This window comes from Heptranchias perlo, unplaced genomic scaffold (assembly GCF_035084215.1).
Source record: "Heptranchias perlo isolate sHepPer1 unplaced genomic scaffold, sHepPer1.hap1 HAP1_SCAFFOLD_1039, whole genome shotgun sequence".
NCBI classification, from domain to species: Eukaryota; Metazoa; Chordata; class Chondrichthyes; order Hexanchiformes; family Hexanchidae; genus Heptranchias; species Heptranchias perlo.
The window spans coordinates 10,001-20,000 of NW_027138259.1; positions in this window are offsets into that span (position 1 = coordinate 10,001).

Genomic DNA, 10,000 nt, shown 5'->3' on the forward strand with positions numbered 1-10,000 from the left:
TTCACTGCGGTTGGTTACAGTTAGTGTTCTCGGGCTTAATAGTCGCCCAAGGGGGTGTATAGCGGTCGATGGCCGTTGTGGAGTGCGTTTATTGTGGGTTGATTTTGACTTTGCCTGGCTGGTGGAATTTGTGGGAGGCAGGCAAGGGGATTGGTGTGGGTTGGTTGGCCGGAAGGGAGCTGCTTGCATTGGGGTGTTATCCTGACTTTGTTTCGCTGGTGAGAGTAGGCAGCGGCAGGCAGGCAAGCGGAATGTCGTGTGGGGTGCAGTGAGAGGTTGTAATGACGCTGCTTTGCAGCTGACCATGTGCCCTGATTTGTGACGCCCGTTTGGAGGCTGATATCTCAGGAAGGCCGAGGCCGATTTCCTCCGGGTATGGCTCGTTGCGTGCGGCAGGAGGAGGCGCAGCGTACGGTACCGAGCACTGGGAGGTGCGGTGCTGCCCGCCGGAGTGACAGCGAAAGGCTGCGCACCGCTTTCCGCCTGGTAACTCGGCGTCCGTGAGACCGACCGACTCCGCTTTATCGCCGGAGCTAGAGTGGGGCAAGGGGCACGGTTGAGTACCGGAAGGATGACGTTCGCACACGGGGAAGTCGAGTGCCGGGCCGCTGAAAGCGAGCAGGGTGCCACCGACTCTTCGGGCCCACTCGGAGGCTGATATCTCAGGAAGGCCGAGGCCGATTTCCTCCGGGTATGGCTCGTTGCGTGCGGCAGGAGGAGGCGCAGCGTACGGTACCGAGCACTGGGAGGTGCGATGCTGCCCGCCGGAGTGACAGCGAAAGGCTGCGCACCGCTTTCCGCCTGCTAACTCGGCGTCCGTGAGACCGACCGACTTCGCTTTACCGCCGGAGCTAGAGTGGGGCAAGGGGCACGGTTGGGTACCGGAACGATCACGTTCGCACACCGGGAAGTCGAGTGCCGGGTCTCGAAACGGAGCCGGGTCGGCCCAATTTAAAACGGAGAATAGAGTGCTGCCCTCTGCGGGTGAAAACCTGGAAGTACGTTGGTTAATGATTTCCAGTTCACCCCGCTTGGTCAGGCCCACTCGGAGGCGGATAACTCCGGAACGCCGAGGCCGATTTCCTCCGGGTATGGCTCGTTGCGTGCGGCAGGAGGCGGCGCAGCGTACGGTACCGAGCACTCGGAGATGCGGTGCTGCCCGCCGGAGTGACAGCGAAAGGCTGCGCACCGCTTTCCGCCTGGTAACTCGGCGTCCGTGAGACCGACCGACTCCGCTTTAGCACCGGAGCTAGAGTGGGGCAAGGGGCACCGAAGGGTACCGGAACGATCACGTTCGCATACCGGGAAGTCGAGTGACGGGCCGCTGAAAGCGAGCAGGGTGCCACCGCTCGGGGCCCCGGTTTGTCCGTCCCACCCGGAGGCCCATATCTCCGGAAGGCACAGGCCGATTTCCTCCGGGTATGGCTCGTTGTGTGCGGCCGGACCAGGCGCAGCGGACGGTACCGAGCACTGGGAGGTGCGATGCTGCCCGCCGGAGTGACAGCGAAAGGCTGCGCACCGCTTTCCGCCTGCTAACTCGGCGTCCGTGAGACCGACCGACTCCGCTTTACCGCCGGAGCTAGAGTGGGGCAAGGGGCACGGTTGAGTACCGGAAGGATGACGTTCGCACACCGGGAAGTCGACTAGCGGGCCGCCGAAAGCGAGCTCGGGGCCCCGGTTTGTCCGTCCCACCCGGAGGCCCATATCTCCGGAAGGCACAGGCCGATTTCCACCGGGTATGGCTCGTTGTGTGCGGCCGGACCAGGCGCAGCGGACGGTACCGAGCACTCGGAGGTCGGGCGCTGCCCGCCGGAGGTACAGCGAAAGGCTGCAAACCACTTTCCGCCGCCTCCCTCCGCGGGCGTGAGACCGACGGTCGTCGGGTTTAGTTCCGCGGCTAGAGCAGGACGAGGGGCAGCGAACGGTACCGGAACGAACCCGGTCGCACACCGGGAAGTCGAGTGCCGGGTCTCGAAACGGAGCCGGGTCGGCCCAGTTTAAAACGGAGAAGAGAGTGCTGCCCTCTGCGGGTGAAAACATGGAAGTACGTTGGTTAATGATTTCCAGTTCACCCCGCTTGGTCAGGCCCACTCGGAGGCGGATAACTCCGGAACGCCGAGGCCGATTTCCTCCGGGTATGGCTCGTTGCGTGCGGCAGGAGGAGGCGCAGCGTTCGGTACCGAGCACTCGGAGGTGCGGTGCTGCCCGCCGGAGTGACAGCGAAAGGCTGCGCACCCCTTTCCGCCTGCTAACTCGGCGTCCGTGAGACCGACCGACTCCGCTTTAGCACCGGAGCTAGAGTGGGGCAAGGGGCACCGAAGGGTACCGGAACGATGACGTTCGCACACCGGGAAGTCGAGTGCCGGGCCGCCGAAAGCGAGCAGGGTGCCACCGCTCGGGGCCCCGGTTTGTCCGTCCCACCCGGAGGCCCATATCTCCGGAAGGCACAGGCCGATTTCCTCCGGGTATGGCTCGTTGTGTGCGGCCGGACCAGGCGCAGCGGACGGTACCGAGCACTCGGAGGTCGGGCGCTGCCCGCCGGAGGTACAGCGAAAGGCTGCAAACCACTTTCCGCCGCCTCCCTCCGCGGGCGTGAGACCGACGGTCGTCGGGTTTAGTTCCGCGGCTAGAGCAGGACGAGGGGCAGCGAACGGTACCGGAACGAACCCGGTCGCACACCGGGAAGTCGAGTGCCGGGTCTCGAAACGGAGCCGGGTCGGCCCAGTTTAAAACGGAGAAGAGAGTGCTGCCCTCTGCGGGTGAAAACATGGAAGTACGTTGGTTAATGATTTCCAGTTCACCCCGCTTGGTCAGGCCCACTCGGAGGCGGATAACTCCGGAACGCCGAGGCCGATTTCCTCCGGGTATGGCTCGTTGCGTGCGGCAGGAGGAGGCGCAGCGTTCGGTACCGAGCACTCGGAGGTGCGGTGCTGCCCGCCGGAGTGACAGCGAAAGGCTGCGCACCCCTTTCCGCCTGCTAACTCGGCGTCCGTGAGACCGACCGACTCCGCTTTAGCACCGGAGCTAGAGTGGGGCAAGGGGCACCGAAGGGTACCGGAACGATGACGTTCGCACACCGGGAAGTCGAGTGCCGGGCCGCCGAAAGCGAGCAGGGTGCCACCGCTCGGGGCCCCGGTTTGTCCGTCCCACCCGGAGGCCCATATCTCCGGAAGGCACAGGCCGATTTCCTCCGGGTATGGCTCGTTGCGTGCGGCCGGACCAGGCGCAGCGGACGGTACCGAGCACTCGGAGGTCGGGCGCTGCCCGCCGGAGGTACAGCGAAAGGCTGCAAACCACTTTCCGCCGCCTCCCTCCGCGGGCGTGAGACCGACGGTCGTCGGGTTTGTTTCCGCGGCTAGAGCAGGACGAGGGGCAGCGAACGGTACCGGAAGGAACCCGGTCGCACACCGGGAAGTCGACTAGCGGGCCGCCGAAAGCGAGCACGGGGCCCCGGTTTGTCCGTCCCACCCGGAGGCCCATATCTCTGGAAGGCACAGGCCGATTTCCACCGGGTATGGCTCGTTGTGTGCGGCAGGACCAGGCGCAGCGGACGGTACCGAGCACTCGGAGGTCGGGCGCTGCCCGCCGGAGGTACAGCGAAAGGCTGCAAACCACTTTCCGCCACCTCCCTCCGCGGGCGTGAGACCGACGGTCGTCGGGTTTGTCTCCGCGGCTAGAGCAGGACGAGGGGCAGCGAACGGTACCGGAACGAACCCGGTCGCACACCGGGAAGTCGACCAGCGGGCCGCCGAAAGCGTGCTCGGGTCCCCGGTTTGTCTGTCCCACCCGGAGGCTGATATCTGAGGAAGTCCGAGGCCGATTTCCTCCGGCTAACTCGGCGGGCAATGTGTCCCCCCCCCACCATCTTCGGCTGATTACCGTGGCTGGACCGGATCAAGGAGCAACGGAACCGTGCCAGAACGACGTCGGTCGGACGGCGTGAACTGATAGTGCCGAGGCCGGAAACCGAGCCGGAAATGTGCACCGATTTATTGGTCCCACTCGCAGGCCCATATCTCCGGAAGGCCGAGGCCGATTTCCTCCGGGTATGGTTCGCTGCGTGCAGCCGGAAGGGGAGCAGCGGACGGCACTGAGCAGCCGGAGGTGCGGCGCTGCCCGCCGGAGCTGCAAGCGAAAGGCTGCGCACCGCTTTCCGCTGGCTAACTCGGCGGCCGTCAGGCCGACCGACTCCGCTTCAGCACGGGAGCTGGAGTCGGGCAAGGGGCACCGAAGGGTACCGGAAGGATCACGTTCGGACACCGGGAAGTCGAGTGCCGGGCCGCCGAAAGCGAGCTCGGGGCCCCGGTTTGTCCGTCCCACCCGGAGGCCCATATCTCGAGAAGGCACAGGCCGATTTCCTCCGGGTTTGGCTCGCTGCGTGCGGCCGGACGAGGCGCAGCGAACGGTACCGAGCACTCGGAGGTGCGGCGCTGCCCGCCGGAGGTACAGCGAAAGGCTGCAAACCGCTTTCCGCCTCCTCTCCCCTCGGGCGTGAGACCGACGGTCGTCTGGTTTGCTTCCGCGGCAAGAGCAGGACGAGGGGCACCGAGCGGTACCAGAACGAACCCGGTCGCACACCGGGATGTCGAGTGCCCGGCCCAAACCCGCTACCCCCCCCCCCACCCGAAAGCGAGCCACGGTTTGTGGATTAAAAGTGAAGCGGCAAAGATTTGTAAAACAGCGTGAAATGATGAACCAGAAGCCCAAAGTAATGGTGGGAATAAAAGTTCCGAAATGTGAAATGGTGAACCAGAAGTTGTGTAACTGTTTAACCCAAAGTGGCAAAAATGGATTAAAAGGGGTGAAATGATCGACCGCAAAGCAGGGCAAGCATTAAACAAAAGCAGCAGCATTTTTTAAAAAGGGACAAATGGTTTACCAGAATCCCAAAAGAATGCTCAGAGACTTAAGTGCCAAAGGGGAAATGGTTAACCAGTAGCTGGGTGAACTGTTTAACCAAAAGTGGGAAAAAGGATTAAAAGGGGTGAAATGATTAACCAGAAGGCGAAAGCAATGTGCCGCGTCAAAGTCCTAAAGGGGAAAAGGTTGACCATAAAGCAGGGAAATGATTAAACCAAAGCAGAAAAATTCAGTAAAAAGGGGCAAATGGTTAACCAGAAGTTGGGTGAACTGCTTAACCAAAAGTGGGAAAGAGGATTAAAAGGGGAGAAATGTTGAACCAGATGTCGAAAACAATGCGCGGCGATGAAGTCTGAAAGAGGAAAAGGTTGACCGCAAAGCAGGGAAAGGATTAAACAGAAGCAGCAATATCTTTTAAAAAGGGACAAATGGTGAACCAGAATCCCAAAAGAATGCTCAGAGACTTAAGTCCCAAAGGGGCAAATGGTTAACCAGAAGCTGGGTGAACTGTTTAACCAAAAGTGGGAAAAAGGATTAAAAGGGGTGAAATGATTAACCAGAAGGCGAAAGCAAAGTGCGGCGGCGAAGTCCTAAAGGAGAAAAGGTTGACCAGAAAGCAGGGAAACGATTAAACAAAAGCGGCAACATTTTTTAAAAAGTGGCAAATGGTTAACCAGAATCCCAAAATAATGCTCAGAGACTTAAGTCCCAAAGGGGCAAATGGTTAACCAGAAGCTGGGTGAACTGTTTAACCAAAAGTGGGAAAAAGGATTAAAATGTTGTGAAATGATTAACCAGAAGGCGAAAGCAAAGTGCGGCGGCGAAGTCCTAAAGGGGAAAAGGTTGACCATAAAGCAGGGAAATGATTAAACAAAAGCAGAAAAATTCAGTAAGAAGGGGCAAATGGTTAACCAGAAGCTGGTTGAACTGCTTAACCAAAAGTGGCAAAAAGGATTGAAAGGGGAGAAATGTTTAACCGGATGTCGTAAACAAGGTGCGGCGATGAAGTCGGAAAGAGGAAAAGGTTGACCAGAAAGCAGGGAAAGCATTAAACAAAAGCAGCAACATTTTTTAAAAAGTGGCAAATGGTTAACCAGAATCCCAAAAGAATGCTCAGAGACTTAAGTCCCAAAGGGGAAATGGTGAACCAGAAGCTGGGTGAACTGGTGAACCAAAAGTGGGAAAAAGGATTAAAAGGGGAGAAATGTTTAACCAGAAGGCAAAAGCAAAGTGCGGCGGCGAAGTCCAAAAGGGGAAAAGGTTGACAAGAAAGCAGGGAAATGATTAAACCAAAGCGGAAAAATTCAGTAAAATGGGGCAAATGGTTAACCAGAAGCTGGGTGAAATGGTTAACCAAAAGTGGCAAAAAAAGATTTAAAGGGGAAAAATGATTAACCAGAAGTCGACAACAATGCGCGGCGATGAAGTCTGAAAGGGGAAAAGGTTGACCACATAGCAGGGAAACGATTAAACAAAAGCGGCAAAATTTTTAAAAAAGTGGCAAATGATTAACCAGAATCCCAAAAGAATGCTCAGGGACTAAGTCCCAAAGGGGAAATGGTTAACCAGAAGCTGGGGGAAATGGTTAACCAAAAGTTGCAAAAATGATTAAAAGGGGTGAAATGATCAACCAGAAGTCGAAAATTATGTGCGGCGGTGAAGTCTGAAAGAGGGAAAGGTTGACCAGAAAGCATTAAACAAAAGTGGCAACATTTTAAAAAAATTGGCAAATGGTTAACCAGAATCCCAAAAGAATGCTCAGAGACTAAGTCCCAAAGGGGAAATGGTTAACCAGAAGCTGGGGGAAATGGTTAACCAAAAGTTGCAAAAATGATTAAAAGGGGTGAAATGATTAACCAGGAGGCTAAAGCAATGTGCTGCGGTGAAGTCCTAAAGGGGAAAAGGTTGACCAGAAAGCAGGGAAAGCATTAAACAAAAGCGGCAACATTTTTTAAAAAGTGGCAAATGATTAACCAGAATCCCAAAAGAATGCTCAGAGACCAAGTCCCAAAGGGGAAATGGTTAACCAGAAGCTGGGGGAAATGGTTAACCAAAAGTTGCAAAAATGATTAAAAGGGGTGAAATGATTAACCAGGAGGCTGAAGCAATGTGCCGCGGTGAAGTCCTAAAGGGGAAAAGGTTGACCACAAAGCAGGGAAAGCATTAAACAAAAGCGGCAACATTTTTAAAAAAGTGGCAAATGATTAACCAGAATCCCAAAAGAATGCTCAGAGACTAAGTCCCAAAGGGGAAATGGTTAACCAGAAGCTGGGGGAAATGGTTAACCAAAAGTTGCAAAAATGATTAAAAGGGGTGAAATGATTAACCAGGAGGCTAAAGCAATGTGCCGCGGTGAAGTCTGAAAGAGGGAAAGGTTGACCAGAAAGCATTAAACAAAAGTGGCAACATTTTTAAAAAATTGGCAAATGATTAACCAGAATCCCAAAAGAATGCTCAGAGACTAAGTCCCAAAGGGGAAATGGTTAACCAGAAGCTGGGGGAAATGGTTAACCAAAAGTTGCAAAAATGATTAAAAGGGGTGAAATGATTAACCAGGAGGCTGAAGCAATGTGCCGCGGTGAAGTCTGAAAGAGGGAAAGGTTGACCAGAAAGCATTAAACAAAAGTGGCAACATTTTTAAAAAAGTGGCAAATGATTAACCAGAATCCCAAAAGAATGCTCAGAGACCAAGTCCCAAAGGGGAAATGGTTAACCAGAAGCTGGGGGAAATGGTTAACCAAAAGTTGCAAAAATGATTAAAAGGGGTGAAATGATTAACCAGGAGGCTGAAGCAATGTGCCGCGGTGAAGTCTGAAAGAGGGAAAGGTTGACCAGAAAGCATTAAACAAAAGTGGCAACATTTTTTAAAAATTGGCAAATGATTAACCAGAATCCCAAAAGAATGCTCAGAGACCAAGTCCCAAAGGGGAAATGGTTAACCAGAAGCTGGGGGAAATGGTTAACCAAAAGTTGCAAAAATGATTAAAAGGGGTGAAATGATTAACCAGGAGGCTGAAGCAATGTGCCGCGGTGAAGTCTGAAAGAGGGAAAGGTTGACCAGAAAGCATTAAACAAAAGTGGCAACATTTTTTAAAAATTGGCAAATGGTTAACCAGAATCCCAAAAGAATGCTCACAGACTAAGTCCCAAAGGGGAAATGGTTAACCAGAAGCTGGGTGAAATGGTTAACCAAAAGTTACAAAAATGATTAAAAGGGGTGAAATGATCAACCAGAAGTCGAAAACAATGTGCGGCGATGAAGTCCTAAGGTGGAAAAGTTACCCAGAAGGCAGGGAAATGATCAAACGAAAGCAGCCAAAAAATTATTAAAAGAGGGGAACTGATGAACCAAAAGATGAGAAACGGCCCGCAGAGACTAAGTCCAAAACGGGAACTGGTGAACCGGAAATGATTAACCAAAAACTAAGTCCGAAGAGGGAACTGGTAAACCAGAACTGAGTAACCAGATTTTTAAAATTAATTATAAATGGGGAAACGATTGAGCAAAAGGCGGAAATTAAGTCACAGGGACCAGGTCCGAAAGGGCAAGAGGTTACCCCGTAGGGGGCATTCGTCAACTCAATCTGAAAATTTTGGAGGCAAATCTGACCAAAATGCGGAAATCGGACCACACCGCGAGGGGCGCCATTCGACGGGGCAGGGGTAGACGCGTCGAACGGTGCCTGAAGGTCCCGGCTGCGACACGTGAGTCCGGAGATATGGCCAGTCAAAGTCTGATGGGAGGTACCGAAGCCGAAAAATCGAAACGCGTTTGCGGCGATTCGGTGTCAGAAAGTCGGTCACGAATTCAAATTCGTCCCGCTGATTCGCCAATTGCCAGCCGGTTCCGGGGGGATTGGCGGGGTACCTGCAGGATAGTAAGAGGTGGCATGTCGAGACTTAGCCTGTTTACCAGACTTGTGTCCAGCGCCTCCAGGTCTGCAGAGACCGACCCGGGCTGCCGCCCAACCGACTTTTAAGCCTTTTGGGAGTGGGAATTTTTCCCATTTTTCCCCATTTTTCGGGTTTTTTGGTCGGGCTTGAAAACGGCGGCCCCGAGGCCTCCCGGGGCTGGCGGGCTTCGGCTCCCTTGCGAGAGGGTCCGAATTCCACCCGTTTAAGCCCAGAAAGGAGTTCGGAAGTCAGTCGGTCGAGGGAACCCCTTCGGAAGTCCGACGGGGATGGATTCGGCCGGCGTTTCGGATCTCCGGTCAGAGGATTCCCCCCCTGGGCGGGGGGGTGCGAGTAGCTGCCGGCAAACGGTCCCTTGCACTTGTGGCACAAAAAGTCCGAGCACAGGTTAATGAGTTGGCCGCGGAAGCCCCTATGCCGAAATGAGAAAGCCCCCGTTGCGGGGATTTAGTGACGCATCTGCGGCCGGAGGTGGGAGGCCGTCCTGCCGAATTGACACTTGTCATTCGGGCACCTAGGGATTGGTCGGGTACCCGGAGATTTTCGAGAACACGATTTTCAGAGCTTTCTCTGACAGCCCAGGTGCACTTTAAGAGTGCCTGAAAAAGTGACACTTGGCAAAAGGCTCTCAATTTCAAAGCGGAGACCTTTACAAGAGCACTCGGAAGTCACCTGTCAGCATTTAAAGCTACATCAGGCGGCAATTTTCGAACTCTTTGTCAGTCTGAAATCGTGTTGAGCCTCGACAGCGTCGGGCTCAGGCAGGAGGAGCTTGCCAGCAGAGAGAGGCTCACCATGGATTGCTGGTGGATGCTTTTCGAAAACATATACACATTATATTATATTATAATAATATAAAGAAAAAAAAGAGTTTCTCAAAATCTCTGTGACACTTTGCAGATTTTTTTGAAAGCCAATAAAGAGAACTCTTTAACTTGAAAGTCACCTGTGCCGGCATAGCGATGACTTTTAAAACAGGTTGACACTTTCGAGCCGCGGCGGCTCTGAATCACCCCAGACACCAAGTGTGTTTGTGGGCAAGGCACCGCGGCCGGTGGGCTGCTTTTATAATAACGGGCACGCAGACTTTTTGAGAGGAATCGGTACTCTCTTCCGATCGATTTGGCGACTCGCGTCCGACATGGGAGGGCCCGAGCGGTCCAGCCAAGGCTGGTGTTCAGGCTCGTCAGGTTCCTCTCTCTGTCCCAAGTGGCAGACGGACAGTTTT